At 46.9% G+C, this 21,959-nt stretch overlaps 1 protein-coding gene and 1 long non-coding RNA gene across 7 annotated transcripts in view; one reads left to right on the top strand and one right to left on the bottom strand.

Moving 5' to 3' along the window:
- Positions 1-4,847, bottom strand: part of LOC135388516 (uncharacterized) — a 102,962-nt gene extending 98,115 nt beyond the window's left edge. For 4 of the 6 annotated variants that reach the window (XR_010421443.1, XM_064618103.1, XM_064618105.1 and 1 more), the window contains exon 1: positions 4,653-4,774. The gene's annotated coding sequence lies outside the window, so the exon portion shown is untranslated. Of the gene's footprint in view, positions 1-4,652 lie in introns of all 6 variants that reach the window. The other 2 variants (XR_010421444.1, XM_064618102.1) reach the window with 2 other exon arrangements.
- The window catches only part of LOC135388517 (uncharacterized), a 44,558-nt gene continuing 27,257 nt past the window's right edge, over positions 4,659-21,959 (top strand). Inside the window, exon 1 of the long non-coding RNA XR_010421445.1 lies at positions 4,659-4,805. This is a non-coding gene — a long non-coding RNA (uncharacterized LOC135388517). The remainder of the gene's footprint in view (positions 4,806-21,959) is intronic.

Raw genomic sequence — 21,959 nt, 5'->3', positions numbered from 1 at the left:
ACCGAAAACACACACTTCGGTTTTCTCCTCTTCATGTTCGTTAGCTGAACTAACGCAGTCGTTATCGCAACGTTATGGCAGAATTAACGCAATCCTTGGCGCTATTTCACCAGCAACGATAGCTGTCGGGTCCACCTGAGACAGTACAGTTGCGTCTGGGAGAGGCAGGAATCCGCATGTCTGCGCATGCGCTGTGGATGGGTGAGTAGTCTCTTTTCTGGATTGCAGCGCCATGAATAGAGCTGGAGTTAGGGAGGCGCCATGGGATGCGGCTCTTTTCACCGCGCACATTATGCGCGGATTCTTTTATGACATGCGTTCCGTTCATTTTTCGTTTCAGCTTCATGATCATTGTTTTTACGAATGCAATTCCAAAATTTGCTAAGTTAAGCTCACTTTTTTTTGTCACCATAGAAATTTTGTGAAAAGGAACGGAAGGTCCAGGTCGTTGGACAATACAGCCTGTGGTGTAATCTCTCCCCTGTTCTTCCACAACGCTTCCAGACTCAAAAACTTCAAAGCTGGCATGTTGCGTGGTTGCATTTGCACGGTGGAAAACGTCACCTGCGACAATATGGGGCGCACACAGGTTATAGACCGAAGTGTGTGCGTTAATTCGCAATGTACAGCTCACAGAGCATACAAAGCGATTGTCTCTATAAGATTTCGCACGTGGACTCTCCTACACTGTTGGTTTTGTTGCCAAGTTTTGTGGTGATGTTTTCATCCGTTCCGTTTCCATTCCGTTTCAAAGTGTATAGGTTTGTGTAGTTTCCCGTTCTTTTCTGAATAACGCGTCCTGGTGTAGCCAGCCCCGAGTGGCTCGAGACTAACAACTCCATTTTTTCCTTTTACAAATCAAATCAATCTTCTTTCCGCATCGTGTATACGTTTGATCCAAGCCAACTCGCTCGCATCAGTGCTCTTGCAAGTTTCGTTTTCTTTCCCTCGCAGAAATGTTGGTGCAGACGTTTATATATGCATCATTTATCTATTTATGCATGTTAATGATAACAGAGACTACTTGAACACACAACAAACAACAGCCTGTTTACAGGGAACCTGTTGCGCGTAGCAGAATTAATGTGACTTTCTTTTCCAGTCGGCCCAACGCTCAACTGCACAACTCATCGTACAACGCACACACTAACCACAACAACCGCACATAACTCGGCAAGCAACGTGGCTGATCTATTTTACTTTCCAGCCAAGGCGAGACAGTAGCCAGAGCGCAAGCGCAGAGCGACGGATCCTTTCCTCTCCGCAGACGCAACCGACATTACAACGGGCGACTGTGGCGCCCTCTGTAAGGCGCGATCGGAAGCGCTTTACTGGATGCTTCAGACACTGTTCCGCCGACCCCAGAATCTCCCCCCCCCCCACTTAAACCTCCGCTAAGACTAAAGAAAAACACGCGGCTTGGGAATCTGTTCTGCACCTGACATGGGGGCAACGTAATCGGCAATAGGCTCCATTCATGAACTGTAGATGTTTGTATACAACAGAACTGCCTCAACTATTCACCCTGTTCTGAGACTCTGTTGTCCAGCCTATTGTTTGTGTTTGATGTGACTCCATTCTCGAGATATGTGAAGATTTCTGATCCTTTATAGCCTGTTAATTTTGTAGCTGAACTGACCTGGGATACAAGAAACAAATGTCATGTCTGTATTTATATATGAGTAGTTTGTAAGTATATTCTTTGCTCACAAGTATATCTCCACCAGTTTCCAACAGTGCCTGATTGATGGAAAATCTCTATCCAGGCATTCCCTGTTCACAAGACATGAAAATTTAAAAATCTAGCGTATTTTTTGCCATTGCACATATGCTTAGTGCTATTCGTGTGCATAGGGAAGGATATGTATGACTAGGAAGGTACAGCATGTGCATAACAAATGATTTCTGATGCAGCCTTGCGTATGCTTTGAGTTTGGATGGTTCACTGCATAATGGATGTCCAGACTTACATAATTGTATTTCATGTACGATGCTTATGCTAAAGCAGAACTTCCATATGTGAAGACTTAGAGTTGCACAGACCCCCGTAAGACCGGCCTTGGTGAATCATTTGGTAACACGTCTCCTATACTGATACAAGGTATACCAACGGTAAGAGGCAGTCTACAATACTACAGTCATGGTTGCATCTTGCAAATTGCTTGGCATGTTCTACGTGGTGAACGTTAAATACTGAGTGCCACGTGCAAACATTTCTGTGAACAGCATTAAATATAGGCTTACCACTGAGGCCACCAATGACCACAGATGCGTAAACTGCCTGCATTTTGCACCCCATGAGATGAGCTGAGCAGGATTAGCATTATGCAGCAGGATATAATTCGTACACAATATTATATTTTTGTTTTCCATGAGGCAAAAAAGTGCACCTACTCATTTGATTACAAAGACCTATGCTATGCCCTCACTCCTCAGACCGCCTGAGAAAACATCTAAGTGGCACTATGTGCCTTCTATTCCTTTTGTATCATAATTGTGTGCAACCACATGACTTTTGAAACTTTCGCGTGCATGTTGTTGGACTATACGGTGTTCACTAAAAACAAATGTACATGTCAGACATGAGTGTATCAGTTTGTAGTGGGCTATGCGACGCAGCTTGACATACATCTTTGCATTGCCGCATGACATTAGAGTGCGCGATTCAAAGTAAACTGCAGGAGAATGCAGAGAACCCCACAAAATGGTTGAAAATTTGATTTGTACCACAATATCGTCGTCGGTGTTCGCTATCGATAAATCATTCCGTCAACTTGTCCCGTATAGCGTTATGCGATTTCTCATACACATAGCACGCTATTATCCTGCAAAAGTAAAAACAGTGTCCGCATTTTGTTTCTGAAACGGCTATCAAGACGGCAGTCAATTTCCTCCTACACGGTAACTGCAGTAAAGGGGATAACGCTGACTCAAGTTCATCCAAACTTTTGGACACGCAAACGTCGAATTGCAGTCACAACCTCATACTGAGCCTAGGTTACCGAGGAATTTGCACCTCTCACACTATTCACACTCGCCGTGGAATTGTACAACTATCCACTATCTTCACGCGTAGAGACGTGAGGCTCCGAAGCCACGAAAAGCATTAGCTGTAATGCACTGACAAGTCCGAACCGTACACAGAAGAAGTACATGTCACAGTGCCCGTTCGAGCACATCCACGTTATCAAACATGTATGCGCTGATATAAGTTTAGAAATGAATTTTCTTCTTTTCTTTTTTCACGTGATAAGGTCAACATCACCAAGATAGAGAAAGCCTGCTTTCTCGCCGACGTGGCATAACAATTAAGGCGCAGCCAATCAGGATCATGTTTTCAAGGCCGTAGCCAATCACGAAGGTGCTTTCAGCGGTCGTAGCCATGGAGAAGAGCCACCGTCAGCCGCATGGGCAGTCCCTGTCGTCTGCGAGTAGTGAACGTTCCGGCGTGCTCAATGGGAAAACAAAATAACGTGCAAAACGGTCCCATATTTTCGTCAGGACTGATTTTCTGAAAGCATGTTGCACGTTTAGTCTACAGGTTCGAATTTTTGAAATTAGCTGCAATCATTTGCGAGTTCTTGAATTCGGAGAACTGCGAATCGCAGTAGCAGACGAAATCTCACTTTATGTGTCCACGGAGGGAGAGGAGGCATTAAGCAGGCTTTCAGTATGTAGGTGGCGCTGATAAGGTGTCGAACTGAGAGAATGAAGGAGCATTTTGGGGAGTGTTTGATGTGGGCTTTCAGAATATCACAACCGCCTCGAGATCGGCTTAGCTGACCTTCAACGGGCTCGTTGTCATACATTCATTCACCTAATACGTCTGTATATTATTTAGGTGACTTCAGATGCAGTCTTCAAAATAGCAAAATATCCAGTCCTGAAGCAATCCAGAAAAGTGCGTTGGACAGTGCATCGTAAAATATTTGGCTGTGCACGTTGATCTGTATTCCAAATAAAGGTAGATACAAAGATATTGCATGCTTTCGTTTTCTTCGACGCATCTTCACACCATCAGATATGTTTATGTTTATGTTGCCGAAAAACTTGGGAGGGAGACCGTCAGATATGTTTTCTATCATGTCTTATGATTTGATAGGACCAACATTACAGGATCTGATGGACCGTCACAAAAAGCATGCTGGATGGTTACATCAATACACGCATTTTTTGCAAACATGGTTTTTTACATGACGTTATGATAGCTGTCATCACCTCGAGTCCCAAAACCAACGTATCAGAATATACTTAGACTTACACTTACAATTGCTAGTTTTCTCTAAGGGTGGTACCCTAGTAATAGAAAGTGCAAGATAGTAACCGTTGCTACATTTGCAGTTTCTATAACTCCCGTTGTAAACTATTAGTAAACGCTGTGACAACGAATTGCTACCCTAATAGGATAGTAAGTAATTAGTAGGATTTGCTACCTCAAAAGTAACAAACTGAACTATATTTTCTAAGAGCCTCGCGCACCTTCGTCGTATAGACAGGACGCGTTTCCACAATGAGAGATTTTCTCGGTCGTCATTCATAAGATGCTCCATCAACAATGTACACTTTGCCGTTCTTTATTCCTCTACCATTCAAGCAATTGTAACTAAGCCAGAAATAAAATTGCAGCATTCATAGACATAATTTATACGTACCTTCTGACCCTGGATACTCTAAGTGAAGGAGATCCGCCTATACAGATCGTGCAGACTGCAGAGCTGCGCATCTCACTGCGAGAAGATGGAACAAGTGCTGGACTTACAAACCCATAGATAACGACAATCCATAGACGGTACGCCGCAGATAAGGTGAGATAAGCGTTTGAGAGCTCCCGGATTATGTGTCACCTGCACGGTACGTGTGATGGTTAGAATGTACATAACTTACGGCGGAGTCAGCGCTTGGAGAATACAAGAGTGTTCAACCGTACATAGTTCAAAATAGAACGCGTATTGTTTACTCAAAGGAAGTGCGTTTCTCGTAAAGTCAAGTTTCCGAAGAGGATGTGTGTGCGAAATTGGTTCAAGTCAAACCCAACTCCGTCTATATAAAAAGGTCTAAATCCAAATTCCTAACCCTTCGATTAAGTGGCCTTCCACCGGGATCTTAGTTCGGACGTAAACCTAATTCGGGATTCTCAAGAACTGAGGAAAACGCTTCGTATTTCAGTGTGTACCAAGGAGGACGCCACTATTGGTTGAATATTGATCCAGTATTGGCAGCCAACATTGCCACTAATGGCCCGATATGGCAAATGCAACAAAGCCCAATATTGGGACGTAGAGTATTGCCAACTGCCGATATCGGTTCAATACTGGCAAGCCAGTTTTACCGCTCTTCTGCCAGTACTTCCAATATTAGACCAATATTGGGAAGCCAATCTTCCCAGTATTGCCATCCCTAAGAACACACTGTCGTTCCTGGGATATCCGATGGTTATCACACCGGGACAAGCAGGACGTCCGCGTTAGGGCGAAATCGGTCCTCGGGATATCTCTCATTTGTTAAAATGGGACTCTCAGAAGTCCTTACGATATCCTTTTGGTTGTTCCTAGGAGGTTATCAAGGACCAATGTAGGAGAGTGTGATGACACGGCAGGGACATAATCTAGCATCGTTTTATTTTACCTCATTTCTTTTCGTCAGAAACCACACTCAGTCATGACAACTTCCGTTTCACTGATTGATGACTCCAATTCATATTGACAAACTGCCGCATAAAGTGTAGTACTTTCCATAACGGGAATGAGCTCCGCGATTTAAAAAGACAGAAATCTAGAAAGCAAAAAAAAAAAAAAAAAGAAAACTTCTTGCGAGGAGCACAAAGACCCAGAAACCCACTTCGAAAGGTACTGGATATCCCTTCCACAGAAAAATAATCAGACACTATATATTGTTCGTTATGCGACGCTCCGTAGGTTGGAGAGTACTGGTCGCCTCCGACACAAAACGACGGGCGAGCTATTGAAGTTTACTTACATTTAGCAAACACACAATACTCAAACGAGGAATTGCTTGAAGTGTCGACTCTCAAGCAATTCCTCGTTTGAGTATTGTGTGTTTGCTAAATGTAAGTAAACTTCAATGCGAAGTCTTCAACTTAACTTCAACTTCAAACTTCAATGCCAAGCAACTTCAAACTTCAATGCGAAGTCTATATTTTCTCCTTCTTTTGGTTTGAGACATTCGGGTAGGACCTTCAAAAGTAAAAAAAATGTGCTACAGAATCGCGGTTTTCTGTCTTTCCGCTGTAAATGCTCCAGGTATCATTGACAGACACCTTTTCGGAAGAAAATAAATTTTACGTAGGACCGCCATCTCTTCTGACGAATGTCATTCAGCCCATGGGATCGGCCCAGAAAGCAAAACAAATGTGTCACTCAATATTTGCAGAGTCTTAGCAGGAAAATTGAACAAGGTGGCATCTCTCATCCCGAGAGCTACCTACCGGGACTGCCACAGGATGTACGCGAGTGACTCTTCACGGACAATCTGCGGGTGTCATCCTCAGGACATTCTGGAATACATATCGAAGGACGAGGACACGATGACACTGTGAGGATGTCCTGGGGACCGTCTGTGCTCTTGGGGCAGTTTTCATTACGCGATAGAAAGAAGGAGTTCGATATCTCCGTAACTCTTCAAGCGATAAGCGATACAAGTTGTTTGATTTTATGGCTCCTAGTTCGCCGCGTAATTTCCGAATGCGGATCGGCGCTAGCCTGCCGTGGGAGACCAGGTTCCGCACTGGCCAGACACTGAGCATTTCGTATTATTTCGATTTATTTACTGACACAAAGGAGTCACTGTTTGTCTGCGCGCAAATAAGCTGTATTTGAAGCAAGAATTGAGCGATGATGAGATGGGTCGACCAACTTACATTGCTCCACAGTTCCCTATACAATTCCGACTGTGTCATAGTGTCACGCATACCGCCTCTCGCACCGCACCTCATCCACGTCTGCAGAGATGTATGCTATTTTGTTCTCCCTCAAGCACATTCCATCCGCCGATATCACCAGCTGGGTGATATAGTGTGACTCCAAGGCAGCTCCTCAGTGTATAGCGAACATGGGTATTCGTGGATCATTGGAGCCAGTGGTTGTGGAAATACTGGAGGAACTTAACCGTCTCGAGATGAGCGGGCACCCTATCTACTTCCCGTGGGTTCCTGCACACTGCGGCATCCGCAGCAATAAAAAGGCTGACGGGTGGAACAAGACACTGTGACTGACGGTGTGGAGGTTACAGTAGGAGAACAATCCGCACAGCGAGACGAGCAGACTGTAGTTCGGCGATCGAAAAGAACGAACAAAGGTGTACCGCCGGAGCGCTTCTCCTACGTCACTTTTGAAGCAGATCTCTCAGATCCGGAATGTTGGGAAGACATACAAATGATGCCAGAACATGAAAAAGAGAAGTGGATAAAGGCAACAGACGAAGAAATGCGATCCTTATGCAGTACGGGAACCTGGGAGCTTGTCTCATTGCCAGAGGGGCGGAAAGCGATAGGTTGCAAGTGGGTTTTTAAAAAGAAACGTGACAAAGACGGGAAAATTGAAAGGTACAAGGCGAGACTTGTTGCGAAAGGCTACTCTCAGAAATATGGTGTTGATTACGACGCCACATTTGCACCTGTTGCAAGGCAGGCCACTTTTAGAGCAGTACTAACAGTCGCAGCCGCACAGGGGATGAAAGTCAAGCATTGTGATGTCAACACAGCCTTTCTGAATGGAAACCTTGAAGAGGACATCTACATGTCACAACCAGAGGGATACGTAAAAGATGGAGAAGGCCACCTCGTGTGCAGACTGAAGAAATCCATCTACGGACTCAAACAAGCCGCTAGAGCTTGGAACGAAAGGCTTAACGAAGTGCTACTTGAATATGGCTTGTGCAGAAGCAAAGCGGATCCTTGCCTCTACACGAAGTACACAGACAGTTGGTTGTATGTACTAGCATATGTGGACGACATAATCATTGCGCATGAGAATGACGGTTGTATTCAATACCTACAAGAACTGTTGAATCACCACTTCGGAACGAAGGATCTTGGAAATGTTACACACTATCTTGGAATTGAAGTTGAGCGTGAAGCGGACGGGAGTTTCCTTCTCAGTCAACGCAACAAAATCGGCGGCCTCCTAAGTCGATATGGCATGGAGGACGCAAGGGGCGCTGCCACTCCTATGGACGCAGGCTACCTCCAGTGTAGGGTAGACGAGGATTTGTTACCAACAACTCATAAGTACAAAGAAGCAGTTGGGGCTCTACTGCATATATCGACGACAACACGGCCAGATATAGCGTTTGCGCTAGGCGTCTTGTGCAGACGAGTTAGCTGTCCACGTCAGAGAGACTGGAACGCACTAAAACGAGTACTACGTTACCTCAACCATACTAAGGACATGAAACTGAAATTACCAGTAACTGCAGTACTCAAGCTTTCTTGCTACGTCGACGCTGATTGGGCAGGAGACCCTCAAGACCGGAAATCAACATCGGGGTTTTTGTTTAAGCTTGGTGAGAGCAGTGTGTCTTGGGGCAGCCGAAAGCAACTCTGTGTTGCATTATCATCCACCGAAGCTGAATACGTTGCCGCAGCGAGTGCTTCTCAAGAACTGCTTTGGCTACGTCAGCTGCTACTGGATTTGGGAGCGCCGCAGGCTGAACCAATGGTTATCTACGAAGACAATCAAGGCTGCATCAGGCTCACCGTGGGTGCAAGCTCCAACACTCGGACAAAGCACATAGACATTCGCTACCATTTTATTCGTGACTTGGTTAGTCAAAAGATAATTCGATTCGAATACTGTGACACCAAGAATATGGCGGCGGACTGTTTCACGAAAGCTCTTTGCAAACAAAACTTCGAACGACTGAGAACTCAAGTGGGAATTGTAGGGAATCGTTGTTAACGAGTTGGGGTGTTGGATAACGCTAACAACGGATTGAAGTTTTTCTTTCTCTTCGTTTTATCTGTGGTGCGAGGCTCGCTATGCTTTGCACGCTTCGCACGTTATTCTATTAAAGTACGTTCTGCTAACAGCCTGTACTCCTTGGCGTAATTTTTGGGACCATCCAGTCAGGAAATCCCAATAATAATCTGCTCCAACCAGAATTTCTATTGGTGGACTGCCAGCAGAGACTGATGAGTCAGCGAGAAATAGACCGCACTCACGCATATGATCATTTATGTCCTGTGTGGGAATTTCCAGAATTTGGGTGCATATTTTTTCCAACACGAGAGCTCGAACGGTTTGGCAGCCGCGTGTACGTTGTGGTCTGATATGTAGTTCAACAAGAGCAAGCACCTGCGGTCGTCGTGGATCATGTCCGAAAGCTCCGATAGAGACGTCCTCCGTGCGAATGCGTTTGCAGCCAACTGCGTCAGACAGAGCTTTTGTAATAAAGGTGCGCTGACTGCCACCGTCGAAAATGATGCGGGTGTAGCGCTCAGTCCTGTCGGCCCCAGACGAAGCAGTCGCAGTCTGAAGTAGTATGGTGCTCGGATGATCTGTGTTCGCTATTGTTGCTTTGAGTGTAACTGGACTTGACGTTTCGGAGACTTTGTCTTTGATTTGCTGTTTGCATGTGGGATCGCACATACTCGATGTGTGTCGGCCGGAACACGTGCTTCAACTTGGATGTCCCCTACATCGTTTTTCCGAGTGATTTTGTTTTGTGCATCGGAAGCACCGCCGCTGAACAGCCAGTAGCTTCTTCTTTTCCTCGAGAGCCTTCGAACTTTTACACTCTGAAGTGGTATGTCTTGTATCACCGCAAAATATGCAGTTATCCCGTTTCCCCGATTGGGTTGTACTTTGTAGCGCTGTGACTGGTGGACCATTAGGTTGTCTGGTGAACGGATGACACGTCGTTTTTACCTCTTCTTTCTTTCAACCAGTCTCAAAGAAACGTACATATATTTCCTTCCTATATTTTACTTCGTTGCCAATGAACTTTAACAGTAGCTGTAAAGCTTCTCGATGGAAAGACGTGCGAGTCATTCTTGAAGAGCAAGAATGCGAGAGCAAGCGAGCTCAAGATTCTTGCTCTTGGCTTGGCATTCTTGACTCCGGAGTGGCAAGTTGTGACGTCTCTCCAATCGTGCGATTAAACTGCAATGCCATGTCCGGAAGAAGAGCTGAGTAAAATAGGATACAACATGGAACAATACGATTCCACAGTGACATGTAAACACTCTAGTCCCCTGATGTGAGCTTGTACAGAGTCGTATAATTTTCGTAGCAGATATACATGTCGGCTTCATCGTACAAGTTGTATGTCGCCGAGACTTTTAAGATGTTCTTGAATGAGAAGACTTTCGTTTCCAAAACGATCACGCAAAATAGCAATTGCATTGTCGTATGTGCCGGAAGTCAACTGAAGACCTCTTACGGCATTCGCTGCCTCCCCTTGCAGGGCTGCCATAAGGTAGCTCATCTTATCGCTCGACGACAAATTTGCGTTGTCGTGTATGGCAGACTCGAAATGACTCCAAAACAATTGCCATTGCTGCCTTCTTCCGTCAAATTTCATCAAGTCTAATTTAGGAAGCCGAACAGCATTGCGCCGCTCTCTCTCTGGAGCCTGTGGCGGAAGCGTTACATCGTCGTTATCGGTATTCGCGACAGGTACATTGTCGTTATTCGTTCTTATGACTGGCAACGAAACACTTCCCTTTGCCAACAGGAACTCTTTTGCCTTGAATGTGGTAGTACCAATACGATTTTGATATTCGATTTGCCTCGTATATTCATCTTGAAATTCATCTTCAGTAAGAAGAGGTTCGATTTGACTGTCAACATTCATAAGTATCGCACTGAGGCTGTTCAGACGTTCCATCCGTTCCTTGAAATCAGTCGCATCGCGCTCCTCGCTTGTCATGCGCCGCTCGATATCGTTCAGTAAGGCAGTTACCTGTGAACGCATGACTTTACGTTTCTTCAGAAGTTGTGGCTTCTCCATCTCGATGTACAGTTACCGTCGTCCGTCGCTCTCTGTACTATAATCTTCCGTTCCAATCAGATCACTTCGACGATTCTGGTCACGGCACCATTTGTTGAAGATGAGACAGGACAGAGAGGGATGACGATGTCTTTATTCCGTTGAAAGGAACTAGAATGAACGCGATGTCTGTCACGCGAGTGTCACAGACAGTGACTCATCATCTTCTTTGTTGACAATAGAATGTTGACATAACATTCAACAGTAGAAGAGAGGTTTGTTCTTGTAAGAAATTCAACTTCAACAATGCTGTCTGCGGATACCACAGTGACGTTCATGTAATACATAAGCATGAACCTGCAGCAATTTTGAGAAATTCCCAATAAAGCGTTCAAAATAGCTCTCCAACAGCTTTCTGTTTCGGTTTTTGCATGTCTGGTGATATGTGACGCCGTATCGCCTGCTCGTTTCATGACGAGAAAGCTGTTCTATTGTGTACGCGACCTTTGAGCTGTCAAGCATTGGCGAATGCTTTACGCGAGTAATTCCTGAAAAGCTAAGTCATCTGCCAAAATAACTATGCAGGGTTTGGTAGCACATAGCATAAAAATCAGGAAATACCTAAATCACGTCAACTTTATATATTCAGATAATAACAGCATTGCCCAATACCATGAAACTTTGCAGACATTTGATAGCAGTGACGGTAAAGATGTGCCGTGAACTCTTTCTGTTGCGCGCAAGTACCGTCTTGCTTGTACTGTAAAGTGCTATAAGCTTTTAATATTACACTACCAAGGCTGCTAGTTTCGGAAAAAATGTATGCAGGTCTATCGAATTTCCATAGAAAAAATCTATACAAGTTATAGACAGGAAATAGACTGCATATCGACTTCTTTTGGACAGCAATTTTTCGTTTCTTTTCCCTCTGTCTAGCTACTTGGTGCATGCAGTCTATAGGCGTTCGTTCAATAGGAAAACTATACACCACTTGTCTATTGGGATTATAGACTTAATGCAACAAACCCTTATGCCAGTCTTTAGACTTTATATTGACCGTGTTATTGATTCCCCCTTTCCTTGTATTTGTCACGTAATATGGTAGATAATACGCAGATGTTATGAAAAACTGCTGATCAGAATGCACGCACCAACCGCACTCGGAGGACTACCGTATTTTCCGGTGTATAACGCGCACCCCTAAAAATGGGCCGAATTTGTAAAAAGTTGGATGTATAACGCGCACTGGCCCATAAAGCGCATCGCTATAAGCTTCTGTACTGCCACCAGTACACACAATAAACCAAGGCGGTATATCATATATACACATGCTTTATTTAAAACGTATTTAGTCAGAGCCGTTAAACTCCGATGCAACAGAGTCGGTGTCATAGTATATACTTGACTCTCCTCTCCGTTTTCGGTTTCGCGTCCCTTCTCAATCACGCCAGCCAGACGCGAAGCCCAAAGCGGCCAGAGCGTTGTTAAAACTGAGCAACATTTTATATTCCTTGTGGGTGTGTCGAGTTCCACCAGATCTCAGAGGCTTTTAACTTTTTATGAAGTCCAGTGCCCTTTCGCGGGTTTTCTCAACTGACCCTAAAGACAAAGCCACAGCGCACCCTGGAAGACGTTTTTAAGTTACCGACCTGAAAAGGGACTCTGCAGGAAAATATTTCCGTGTATAGCGCGCACCGTTAGATAACGCGCAGGACCTCCTCCGAGCACTTTGTTACTGTATACCGCGCGCGTTATACACCGGAAAATACAGAATGTACGTTATATTTATTTTCGTCTTGTACAGGTTACTTGGTTTTCACAAGCATTCTTGCGAGTGTGTCTTTTTTGCGTGGCCTGGTCAGTCCCAGTCTCATAGCGCTCAGGCATACTGAAAAGTAGCATTTTGCTCATAAGGAACCATGCACTGCGTAATCGACAGAAACAGAATACCGTTGTTTCACACAGAATTAAGAATATCGAAGGAAGTGAACTGATTTTGCCTATAGGTGGAGGCGTAAATTGACGCAAAGACAGTACAACAACAACAACAACTTTATTTTCGGCCTTGGAGAGTGGGGAGTTTCATCGCAACAGGCGATACTCTACCCCAGTGCTTGGTGGAATGGGGGGAATAAAATAACGAGCCCCTTTACAATAACGATCGAAGTCCGATGGTGTCCAGAAATGTCAGAAGAACTTTGAGCGCAGAGCGTTGCTGGGCTGGATTGGGCCAGGGACCAAGCAATTTCGGTAGGGAGAAAGGGCGAGAGTCCAGCTGACGAAGAGACTCGGAGCGTGTGATTCGGGAGGGTTCGTAGTGAGGGCAATGAAGAAGAATGTGCTCCAGATCCTCAAGAGCACCACACTGGCAACAGGTGGGAGAATCAATTTGTCTCAAGCGGTAACGCCACTGAGCTGTAAAGGCCACATCGAGGCGCATGCGGTGGATTAATGCAGCATCCTGACGAGATGTGTTTCGTGGCATGCGGAAAGCGAGCATGGGATCAACTCTGTTCAACATAGAGGTTGTCCGTTGGCGGGAAGCCAGGGGTGTGACTAGACGTCGCAGAATTGAACGGCGGTCTCCTCTGAGCAGAACAATACGGGTCCGGTTCCGAGACGAGAGTGCTGCTTCTGCGGCGCTGTCGGCCTGCTCGTTGCCCACGACACCACAATGGGCTGGAACCCACTGGAGAACTAGCCTGTGGCCTGCGGCGTAGATAGTGTGGTAAGCCATTAACACGTCGGTGACTAGGGGTGCGGATGGGCCTCGTATGCCGGAAGTTTCAATTGCTTGAAGTGCAGATTTGGAGTCTGTAAAGACTGCCCATTCCCGGGGTGGAAAATCAGCGATGTGTTGTAGAAAGAAAAGGATGGCATAGAGTTCCGCAGCTGTGGAGGAGGTTGGATGTGAAAGGCGTCTTCCGTGCACGACGCCTTCGGATGGAATGACGAAGGCTGAGGCGGACTTGTTGTTTCGGGATGCGCCATCAGTATATGCTGCCGTAAACGTAGAAAACTTCTCGTCTACCAGAGCATGAAAATGGGCTCGGAGGACTTGAGGGGGGACCTGATCTCTTCTTTGCAGAAGGTTTGGGAGGCGTACAAACGTGGGCGGTACCGGGAGAGACCAGGGGGCTTCCGGCGGTATAGTGTCCTTAGTTATGAAGCCAGTGAGAGTCTGGCGTGTCCTCTGCGCTACTCGACAGAAGTCGCTTCCAGGGCGGTATCGAATTTTCCTGAGTAGCGGGTGGCGGGGAATGTGAGCACGCAAACGGAGGTAGTGCCGAGCCGTTTCCCGTTCACGGAGAACTTCAAGCGGGAGCTCACCAGCTTCAGCCAGTACTTGTCGTGTTTCAGCCATTCTTGGAACTCCGAGGCATCGACGAAGGCTTCGAGCAAACAGGGACCGAAGCGTATTTAATGAAGTTGTTGATATCCTGTGCAGAATAGGAAGGCTGTAAAGCACAGTTGCCCTCACCAATGCCGTGTGAACCGCGAGCAGGGAACGCTGATCACAGCCCCATCCTGGGCCAGAAAGATGTTGGATTGCGGGGAGCCATCGCTGCACTTTAGTTTCAAGGTGTTTAATGTGCCGAGCCCAGCGCAAGTCCGAGTCGATTACCACGCCAAGGAAGCGGTGAAAGCGTACTGGTTCTAGCTTCTTTGAGCCAAGCCAAAGTGGGAAATTGGCCATAGCTTTACGCGTGAAAGGGAGCTCGACACACTTTTCGGGTGAAAGGTCCATCCCGAGGTGCGTCAGGTACGTATGGATATTGTTTAAAGCGAGCTGCAGGCGGCGCTGGAGAGCCGGGCGTGATTTTCCTACTGTCCAAAGGGCGACGTCATCTGCATACACGGAGAACGACACTTTGCGAGGAATTACTGATTGTAGGCCGGCCATCACCACGTTAAACAGTGTCGGGCTGAGAATGCTTCCTTGGGGGACTCCTTGGGGAACAGGATGCTGAGGGCTTTGGCCTTGTGACGTACGGACAGCGACAGTTCGGTCCGTAAGGAAGTCTTGGAGCCAGATGAAGAGCCGACCGGATACTCCAAACGAGCGCAAGGGATGTAGCACACAAATGTGCGAGACGGTATCATAGGCGCGCTTGATGTCGAGGAAGACCGATCGGACGATCCGTCGATGGGCTCGAGCATGTTGAACTGTAGAGACTAGGTCGAGAACTGGATCCATGGAGCTTCGGTGGCGACGAAATCCAGCCATTTCGTGAGGGAACGCACGTCGTTTTTCGAGCCACCAGTCGAGGCGATGCAGAACCATTCTCTTCATCAGTTTCCCCATACAGCTTGTCAGGCTCACCGGGCGAAAGGAGGATAGGGCATTTGGGGGCTTGCCTGGTTTCAGGATGGGAACAACCAAGGCCTGCTTCCATGTATGTGGTAAAGATCCTTGTTGCCAAGACGTGTTATAGACATGAGGGAGAGCTTGGAGTGACCGCCCGTCAAGGTTTCGTAGGGCGGCATAGGTGATTTTATCGGGCCCAGGGGACGAGCTGGCGTTCACAAGCTTCAACGCTGCCTTTAGCTCGATTAGTGTGAAGTCGCGGTCCATAACTTCCGGGGGACGGGGCCAGTCGTGGTGAAGTTCAGCCGTCAAACTGTGGACAAAACTGCGGTGTAGGGGCGTGGTCGAGGCAGCCGCCGGAGTCGTTAGTACCACACAGAAGTCCGTCGCAAGCGTGTTCTCGTCTACACGCTGAACGAGAGCCAAGGCCGCGAGAGGATTCTTTTGAGGGGGCGCCTCCTTCAGAGAACGGATTGTCCGCCAGATCTTCGTGGCCGGATCGAACGGTGAAAGGTGGTGGCAAAACTTACGCCAACTCTTCCTATCCTCGTTTTTAAGTTCTCGTGTTACTTTAGCTTTCATCCGGCGGTATTCCACAATGTCCGTAAGTTGCCCTGTCCGACGAGCCGTTCTTTCTGCTCGGCGACGTAATGCTCTAAGGTGATTAATAGCGGGGGAATGGCCGATATGGCCTGTTACCCTTTTAGACATGACCACCGCGTCCTGAATACCGCGGGTAATTGCTTGAGAGAGAGCCTCTGGGGACATACCGGTGTGCACAGATGTTCTGAGGCCCTCACGAAAGCGTCTCCAGTTTGTGAAAGAAATCAGTCCAGCAGTGGCTGAGAGGGGCAGTCTGTCGTGCGAAATATATAGAGGAAAATGATCGCTACCTCTAGTGTCGACGTCCGTAGCGCACGACAAGTGGCGAATCATGTCGGTTGAGGACCACGAGAGGTCCAATACATCAAGTGACAGTGGGGATCGCATGTAAGTGGGCTCGCGGTTGTTCAGCAGGCACATGTTATTATTCTCCATTGCCTCTAACAACCTCCTTCCCCTACTGTCCGTCCTTCGGCTTCCCCAGGCCGAGTGATGTGCATTGAAGTCCCCTAGCACAAGCGCCGGGGCTTCCAGAGAACCAAGTAAGCGTTCAAGGTCACTCCACGGGACCTGTACCGCGGGACGGATATAGATACTGACGACCGTTAACAGCATGGGGCCAAGGCGGATCCTGCATGTGACGTAATCATAAGAGCGATGACAAACTGAGCCGATGGGTGCAGCAACGAGGTCATTGCGAACGTATAGCGCTGCTCTACTCTCAGGGGAATGATGAGAGCGATAGATTGTGTATCCACTAACACGATGTGTACAATCCATGCCGTGTTCGCATATAGCTATGAAAGGGAACTTGTACTGTTGGAGATGTGATTTAAAATCTGGGAGCTTGTTACGCAGGCTTCGAGGATTCCACTGCATGGCCAGGGCTTTTTTATACAATTCCGTCATGCTGATGCGAAGATAATGCCTCCAGTGCCAGAAGCGCTTGAACCTCGGGCAGTTGCGACGCACCAGGAAAAGCAGAGACAATGGCCTTAAGGGCAGCGAGTACCGCTGAGAAGAGTCCCAGAGGAGGCATATATTGGGGGGCTGATGAGGGTGCTGGTTCCGTCACACTGGCGTAAGTGTTTGTAATCTGTCTTGATGGACGAGGAGGCGGTGCGCTTGTGAGAGGCGTAGCCGCGACTGTGTTCAGCGACCCTCGTTTACCTGGTGCAGATCGAGGGGGTAGTGCAGGAAATTCTTGTGCATTTGTACGAGACGGGAGTGTGGCACTAGCATCCCTAGGAGCATCAGACGGAAGTCGTAGGGTTCGGTCTTGGTGCCTCTTGGTGGCGGCGGTCTTGACAGGACATAAAGAAAATGATGCGGGATGGCTGGATTTGCAGTTAGCACACTTTGGCTCTCTTTTATTGTTACAGTCTGATCTCCGGTGAGGTCCGGCGCAGATGCCACACCGTGTAGAACCTCGGCAATTTCGTGCAATATGGCCAAATCGTTGGCAGTTATAACACTGTATGGGGCCTTCTATATACTCTTGGACTGTGAAGGTCTGAAACCCAAGGGCAATTCGGGGAGGAAGACGGATTGTAGGTTCAAAAGTCAGGATAACGCTCCGTAACGGGGTGAACACATCACTGCCATCTTCTGCTAGGGAATGCCGAACCTGTCGCCGTGCTGATAAAACCCCTGCGTCTTTAAGATAGAGCACGAGGTCGTCGTTCGAATACTCTCTTGGAACATCATATATCTTGCCCATATTTCTGGCGTACGATTGGGGTATGGATGGTATCACCGGAATGCCAGCTAAGCACTTAGCAGACAAAAGGTTGCGGGCGGCTGCTTCGGACCGTACGGAGACGAAGAGAGAACCATCTCGGTGGAAACGGTGGTGCATAACCTGCTGTTGGGTTAGCAGGCATATCTCACTAGCGACCGCATTAGGATTCACCTTCCAGAAGGAGTAGTCAGTAGTTGCTGGTCGAAACAGTATGGGAATACCGCCGGCTCGGTTCTTCTTGTAGGTGACAGTGGTGAACGGGTCATGAAGTGAAGTGGCAAGGTTGCTATCGTTCATCGCATCTGTCTGGTGAGGAGCTGGCGGTGCCGAAGTGTCCATGGTGTTATCGGGAACATTCACGATCTGTGGAATGTTGGGATCACCAGAAGAAGGGCTCCCTACCCGTTGGCGTTTGGCAGGGCTGACGGGGACCTGTTGACCTGTGGTAAGTGTCATAGAGACGTTGGACCTCCCGTCCAGATTACGGCGGGAGGTCCGTGATGGTTCGATTTCTTTTTCAACGGCTCTGAAAAAGCCTAAGGGCGAAAGGCTGTTCCACTTCACAACGACGGTTATCCTCGTTCGCAAAGACAGTAGCTGACGTACATGCTAAGCCAAAGCTGTGTCTTGCCCAAATTCACGCACAGTAAAAAGAAAAGCAGTAGTATCATGCCACACACAGATGACCTGACATTGCGTAATACAAATAAAGAGAAATATACGTACCAATGATTACACGTTTATAGAGTCATGGGTAGTAGATCTTTGTTCTCACGAGCAAGTGTACTTACTTTCTCACCACAAGCTCATGTAGCACCACTTTTAGATCTTTGCCGAAAGAGCGCGACCTCCTCTCTCGCCTCCTCGACCGCTCCATTCACTCGCGGTATTCTGAACGATCATTGGTTCAGCTCGCCGTCTCCCGTGTAACGCGCGCGAAGCGCACGTTATCCTTGTGTTTTCATATTTCGTTGGCGCCATTTTCCCGCTTCCAGCATCTTCGCAGTGCTGGCACCATGCAGCGTTGCTGTGCATTTGAGCGCAGTACCCGCCCCAAAAGCGATTTACGCTTTTGCGATTCCCCAAGAAAAACGTGACACCATCCGAAGAAAGAAATGGCTCCATAACATCGGTCGGAAGGACTTCATTCCAAGAAAGAGCACTGTTCTCGGTGAGGTACTGCGCCTGTGCTACTGTTCGTGCGATTGCTATTTTAAAGCTTGTTGTCCTCTGTACGAGGGGTTAGGATGTTCGTCATCGATTGCTATATTATATGTCGAACTTTCCTGTACTTCTTTTGAAGAAAGCGTTTTGGATGTCATGACGTGTGAGTAACAGTGTCGCAGAGGTGCTTACTTGTTTGTGTTATATAAGGGGTTGTGCGAAGGGGTTTGCCTAGGTGTGGTTAAAGCATTAAAATCTCAGAAAACTTATGCTGTACCAACAAACCAACAATACGACTAACAAATTCAATTAATGAATCACAACCTAGAGATACAATTGTACAAAGTATTTCTACCAATACAGCGTCCCCCTCATGTCATGACGTAATGAAGCAGATGGTTCGTACATATGTCCGGTTTCGCGCTCAGATTTTCATAAGAAACGAAGGACGTTAGAGGGCTACCGCTAATAGCAGCAAATGTGCAAGGTGTTGATATGCACCCAGCAGTATGGTAAGTTCGCTAAATAAAGGGATTGTTTCACTGATGCCTGCAATGCTTGAATCTCTTTGTACAGTTCAGACAGATGGAACTTGTAGAAAAGGTTTATTCATCTTTACTTTTGAATTGTGCTTTTGTGCTGTTTCAAGGGATTTAACGCCAGCTGATAGCCACATTCAGTGATGAATGCACTCAGTGTTTAATAATCTACTGTGCAAATCAGAAAATTAACGCATACACTGCTTAGGCCGCTTGACTTGGGTCGCATACATTTCTCTACACAAAGGGCATTTCTAGGAATATCCAAGGGATTATGAAGCTCACACCCTGAGCAGTCACCTGTAGCGATTCCTTGAGTGTTTAGCTAGTCTAGCCTAGTCTAGCGGTGCAATTCTGCAGTTAAAGTTATCGTAAAGGTGACTCGCGGCATAGCCAAGAGTGTCACATCGTTTTACTCGCATTTTGTTTCAATTATTCGAGCGTTAAATGAGCACGAATGGACGCGGAATTCACCTATTCCTGCAATTCCTACGGCCGGCGAGGGCGCCGAGAAAGGAAAAGGGTGCAGTGCGCACGGAGGTGAGGCGAATTGAGGAGGAAAGCGGGCCCATGGAGGAGAGTGATGCTACTTTCCAATATCTAGGGCTTTCGGTCCTGCAACCATTTGTGCTGTTTTCTGACTACGTCACTCTTTTCTTTTCCAAACGATCTGCGTTACGTGCAAGAACACACAAGTGATTCCATACGTGTCTCGCACAGGAAGTACGACCGTACAAAAAATGCAATCCACTGCACAAAAGAGCACGTTCCATGCTATGTATCACACGCGGTACAAACTCCGGGGACACCGCACTTACCCGTACTTCCAGCAACTCCTGTACCTTAAGTTGTTATACGTTGCTCGGATCATGCAGCAAAGATAGCCCAACATCTACGCCGACTAGGTTCCCCATCACATAAACGAAGGCCACCTAACTAAGACATACATGTTGGACAAATGCGAATGGAAATGTGTCTTCAAGTGTTGTGCCTCATATGCACCAAATGCTCATAACCTCCAAACGCTCAAAACCTCCAAACGCCCATATGCTCCGAAAAAAAGTTGGTGGTTTTGAGCGTTTGGTGGAAATGAGGAGGAGGGGAAGACCTGCTCCAAACCTCCAGAACATCCAAATGTTCATATGCACCGAAAGGCGGGAGACCACAAAGGCCGGTTCTTCCTCTCCCGCATTTGGAACAAGGTCATAGGGTGAGAAAGGTGGAATGAATGGCGACTACCAGTGTCAGTTTCAAGGGTATGTAACAGCTTAAGAGGGCATACCAGCTCTCCGTCCCAATGTATTTCCTATGGAACAGTCGTTATGCTTTTTCTCGGTAACCACCGCGCAGATTTTGACGCGGGTGGTTTCATCATAAAGAGGAAGACGAGATGAAGATATTTACGCTACAGTATTTCTCATACATGTCGTATGTATTTTACGGCGACGTCACGAATGCGAAACAAATACACAATTTTTCTCCTCCCTCTTTGAACAGGTTTTATTAAACTTCTCTAGACATTTCAAAAAAACTTTCCATTTACTTTCTCTGGAAATATTTCAGGAATCGATAGACATCAAATTTATATGTCTACCACTTTCCGTTTTTATAAAAAAGCATGAAACGTGAGTACGGATAAATACCGTCTCAAAGCCCCGTAAACCGCGTCATTGTGTGTCGCCCTCTAGCCGTAGCACAGGAAAAACCGCGCGGAACATTTTGACCGTATCCATCCGCCGACCATGCGGCGCGCACGCGCACTGTAGTGTTCCCTCTCTTCTCTTTAGTTTCATGGACGGCGGGCTTAGGGCATGGCCTTGGAGACCAGAACAAAAGCTTACTTAGCTGCTCGAAAAGGGATTATCGTCAGTCAGCATTGTCGCGGCCCGTGTAAGAGACCACCGAGACCAATAAACCTCTTCTTTTTTCGGTGCGCTTATAGAGGAGTGAGATGAGTTTATTAGCTTGACATGAAACGTCAACTTCCTTGATTTTGCCGTTTCGTATTTGTGCTTACTCAGTCAATTGTCTCATAAGGCTAACGAGAATCTCTCGTATTTACGTTAGTGCAAGGCCGACCTCACAAACATTCCAGTAACGTTCAACAGGACTGCCCTGTAATGTCGGTAATGTTGAAACAGCCAGCAAGCGGATTACACACAGATAAATGTTTCTTAGGACAACGGTACTTAGAACTGCAGCTTTATTTGTTGTTTCTCTTTCTTTCTTTTATTGATCGATTTATTTTTATTTTTATCTTTATTATTTTCTTTATTTTGTTTTTCATGAACGCTCCACGTGAACCAATAAGAAAAATCGATCAAGCGGCCGCTGCACAACTATTTCCGCCCACGCAATGAGCAACAGTCTTTTCCGGAACCCAAATCCACGACTTGTTGAAATCGCAGCGCGCCCTTGTGGCTGGGGGCGAAAGCTGCCGCGTTGCTGCGTTCGAGGGTACATTGGTTGGAAAATAAGCCTGTTGAAAGGGGTAGCGCGTTGTGTACATTCTGTTGGTTCAGTGCATGCAGCGTCGCTTTGAACGTGTAATGGTCTGTGAGGATTGGGTCCCCTTTCCCTTCAACAGTCTGGGATGGCGACAGGACCTTTCACGCTGCAAAAAAGTCACCGAGGACGAAATGTGGCGATATTTAGG

Source organism: Ornithodoros turicata, chromosome 3, assembly GCF_037126465.1.
Source record: "Ornithodoros turicata isolate Travis chromosome 3, ASM3712646v1, whole genome shotgun sequence".
NCBI lineage: Eukaryota > Metazoa > Arthropoda > Arachnida > Ixodida > Argasidae > Ornithodoros > Ornithodoros turicata.
Note: the sequence above shows the minus strand (reverse complement) of the source record. Positions and strands in the feature narration are given on the sequence as shown.